Source organism: Populus euphratica, unplaced genomic scaffold, assembly GCF_000495115.2.
Source record: "Populus euphratica unplaced genomic scaffold, PopEup_1.0 scaffold258.1, whole genome shotgun sequence".
NCBI lineage: Eukaryota > Viridiplantae > Streptophyta > Magnoliopsida > Malpighiales > Salicaceae > Populus > Populus euphratica.
In genome coordinates this window covers 31,206-36,110 of record NW_011500138.1, presented here as the reverse complement: position 1 = coordinate 36,110, position 4,905 = coordinate 31,206, and positions in this window count along the sequence as shown.

Sequence of the window (4,905 nt, the reverse complement as noted above, 5' to 3'; positions counted from 1 at the left end):
TACACTATTTATAATCAACTCTCGAATATATTCATGTCGAATGCTTATATATCTTCACTTACCATTGTAAATGTTACTATAAGATCAAGACATAGTTACTTCGCTATCACAGTATAAAGAAATAACTGACATAGGTTGTCGCCATAACTTAATATCAAATAACATATTTTTAGCCATTCTACTTCTTTACCTGTAGCAGTTATAACAATAAATTCTGATTCTATGGTAGAATTTGAGATGCATGTTTGTTTCTTAGATGCCCAAGATATTACGTCTCTTTCAAGTGAGAAAATCCATTTTGATATAGACTTATTATCACTTGAACTAGTCATCCAACTTGCATCACTATATCCTTCAATCATAGCTAGAAAATAAGAACAAAACAAGCCTAAATCGACCGTTCTTTTTAGGTAACTAAAGACTCTTGCAATAGCTTTCTAATGATTTGTATTCAGCTTGCTTGTATATTTTGATAACTTGCATATAACAAAAGCTATATCTGGTCTTGTATAATGCATAACATACATAAGACTTCCAATAGTACTAACATATTCTAGTTATGCTACTGATTTATCATAATAATCATTAAACTTCATGCTAAAGTCAAATGGGGTATTAGCCTCCTTTATATTGAGATGCTTAAACTTATCAAGCATTTTCTCAATGTAATGTGACTAATTAAGTGTATAACCACTACTATGTTTCTTAACTTTCATACTTAAAATTGTATCTACTTCATTAAGATCTTTCATTTTAAAGATAGAAGTGAAATATCTTTTGGTTTCAACTATTCTAATCATATTGGTGCTAAATATTAACATGTTATCTATATAGAGAAAAATAATCACACCAAAAGTTTTTATAAATTTTGAATACATACACTTATCGGAACCATTGTGATGAAAATTATTCAACAAAATTGCTTTGTCAAACTTTTCATGCCATTATTTTGGAGCTTGTTTTAAACCATATAAGGACTTTACCAATTTAAAGACTTTTTCTTCATTTCTAGGAAGTATAAAACTCTTAGGTTGCTCCATATATACTTCTTTATTTAAATCTCCATTTAGAAAAGCCATCTTTACATCCATTTAATGAACATACAATTTATAAATTGATGTTATTACAAATAAAATTCTAATTGATATAATTCTTGCCACTGGAGAATAAGTGTCAAAATAATCAACACCCTTCTTTTGAGTAAAACCTTTGGCAACCAATTTTGCCTTGAAGGTTTGTATAGAATCATCGGTATTATATTTTCTTTTAAACACCCACTTACATTCTATTGGCTTAGAACCTGGAGGTAAATCTACTAGGACCCAAGTATTGTTAAACAATATTGAATCCACTTCATCATTTACCGCTTCTTCTCAAAAAACAACATCTCTAGAAGATATAGCTTGACCGAATATCTTTGGATTATCTTCTATATTTAGGATCATATGTGTCTTTTTTAATATTATATTTCTATCATCTTCCACTAAAAATACAATTGAATCAGTAGAGATAAAATCTGTATCTATGTGGTTTTCTTTTTTAACTCTGACTTCTTCTAGGTTCACTTGAACCTATTACTTCTAAGTTTTTATGTTTTTCACTTAACGTTGAGCTAGGAGTCATTACTTTTAGATTTGGTTCTTGCACATTTGAATCACTTATGAATTTATATTCGATAAATTCAGCATGTATAGATTCAACAATCACATTAGTTTCTAAATTCAAAAGTCTATAAGCCTTTAAATTTTATGCATAACCGACAAAAATACTCTTAAGACCTCCAGGCCATAATTTTATTCTTTGAGGATCAAAACTTTTATAAAAAGCTGCACACCCCCATACTTTAAAATAATTCAGATTTGATTTTCTACCGTTCCATGCTTCATAGGGAGAAACATTTAGATAATACTCTATTATGAATGTGACATGCAGTAAGTAAGGCTTCACCTCATAAATTATTTGGTAATTTAGCATTCAAAAGCATGACATTGACCATATCCACTAAGAACCTATTTTTCCTTTCAGCAAGTCCCTTATGTTGTAGTGTATAGGGTGCTGTCATTTGATGAATTATTCTGTTTTCCTCATAAAAAGTAAAAAAACTCCTTAGAAAAGTATTCTCCACCTCTATCACTTCTAAGATCTTTAATTTGCCTTTCCTTTTGATTTTCTACCATTTTCTTGAATTCCTTGACAAAGGCTTCATCTTTAATAAGTAAACATAGGTAAAATGAGAATAATCATTAATAAAAGTTATGAAATATCTTTTTCCATCCCTTGTTAACATACCATTTATTTCACATATATCAGAATGGACCAACTTAAGTAATTGAGAATTCCTTTCTATTTTAGGAAAAGATTTCTTTGTCATCTTTGCTTGAATACATACTTCACATTTATTTTTATTATTATGTTGATATGAAATATAACCATACTTACATATATATTTCAAATATCTATAATTTAGATGTCCTAATCTAACATGCCAAAGAAGAGAATTAGATTCAACCATATAAGCAGAAATAACATTAATTTCATTAATATTAAACTTAAACATGCCATCACGGGAATAACCCTTTCCCACAAACATCTCATTCTTAGTTACAATAACCTTATCAGACTCCAAAACAATCTTGAACCTTTTCTTGCTCAAGAGACTAGCAGATACAAAGTTTTTTTCTAATTTCAGGAACACGAAACACATGAGTAAAGATAAATTTTGCCTAGAAGTAAAGTACAACTCAATAGTTCCTTTTCCTAAAACTTTAGCAGAATTATGGTTGCCCATTAAGACCTCTTCAGGTTTTTTCAATTCTTCATAAGTCTTGAACCATGCTTTGTTGTTGCAAATATGAACTGTTACACCAAAATCCAGCCACCAATTTTAATTTGGTAATCATTCCAATTTGAATGTTTAAAACCATGACAACTAACTCCCTGACTTTGTCTTTTTCAACCATATTCACTTTGAAAGAACCACCTTTCTTGTTGAAATTCTTGAATCTGTATTTTTTTATATTATGCCTTTTATTTCCATAATGGAAAAAAACTCTATGCTTCTTATTATCATTTTTTTTCCTTCTTGAATTTATTTCCTTTGTTTTGTATTTTCAGACTGTTTTGAGTCATTGTCAAACCAATTTCAGTAATCAAATTCACTTTAGAATTTGTTGTTTGTACTTTACACATACAAGATTGAACCTCAATTTGCAAATATGCTTGAAACTGTTCAAAGGTATAATTGTCTGTAGAATGCAACATCTTCATCCTATATTCATTCTAGGATGGAAGAAGTTTTCATAAAACAGCCCCTACTTAAAGTGAATCAGGAACTTTGATATCCAAATCACTAAGTTTTGATATCAGCATTTGAATTTCATGGACTTGATCCATGATTAGTTTATTATTAGTAATTTCATACTAAAAAAATTTTAAAGCAAGAAAACAATCAGAACCAGATTTTTTCTACTTGTAGTGTGTCTTTAAGGCAGCCTAAATTTTTTTTGGCGACTTTAATTTAGAGAAGATGTCATAAAGTCGACTGGTCAGATTATTCAGTATATGCCCTCAATAAAGCACTTCATTTTCTTCGCGTTTTATTCTTGCAGTCTGACATGACCAAAAGATTGATGTCTTCTCTTAAGTGCAGGAGTGTCGAAGTAATAAATAACCTGGCAAGACCGGGGTCAAACTACAGGAAGGTTAATTGTATAAATTAGAAATAACAATAATACAACAACAACAATAGTAATAATAATAATAACAATAACAACAATAGTAGTAGTAGTAGTAGTAGTAGTAGTAGTAAAGAAACAAGAAAAAGAAAAAGAAGAAGTTGATGAGAACTTTGAGATAGAAGATCAATGTAAATATTAAACAATGATAACAACAAATGTCAAGGTTAGAGGATCCACTAATGGTTTGTCAAACAAGTATAGTATAAATTCTTATTACTTAATTGGAAACCACGCACAAAAGAGATTCTAATTAAATTATAAATTGTTAACATGATTACATTAGCTATCTTATTCGAATAATGCTAATACTTGTAAATATTGTCAGACATTCATGATTATAACTTATATTTACAATAAATCAAGTTCCTTTCATAACTCATATGTTGGTTATACCATATAGTATGGGCTATCAAAGTGCTAAGTATTTGTTGTACCAAGTGTTATACAACATAAATCTAGATTAGTCATTTAACAAGCAAAGTATCAAAGAGTGAACAAGATAACAATTATAAAACATGTTAGTATCAAACATTAAGGTCTATGTTGAGTTTACACTATACTTATTCTTACACCATTAGTGTAACCTTTTCACCTTGACATAATAAACTTAGCTAGACATAATAAAAGAAAATAAATAAATAAACAAAATAAGAACATAAATAAGACAAAAGTTAACTAAGTAAATGAAAGGAATTGAAAGGCATAAGCAATATATTAATGAAAATAAAACTTAAGCATTACAAAAATACAAAGATATAAAGCAAGAACATAATCTTGATAAGGAAACCAAGATGTCTAAATGCATGGAAAATACCTTCTTTTATAGATCAAAATTAGAAACTATTGATTTGATGACTAATTGATGAGTGGGTGACTAACTCTTGACTTGGTGATAATCCTTATCTTCTCTTGTTTGCCCAAAACATCATTGATAACGTTAGAATTGAAACCACTTGAAAACATGAAAGTTGTAGGAAATTGTCTTAGCTTCCTTAAAAAATAAAGGTCATTTGAACTTCTAGAACTCCAAATATGGGCCAAATACTAAATAGTGTTCGGGTTGCAGGACAAATTCAGATTTCTTTATTGTTGCTGCAATTTGGACTTGAAAATGACCTTATTAAATCTTGGGCTCCATATGAAAGTTATAGGCCTATGTCTTACCTTT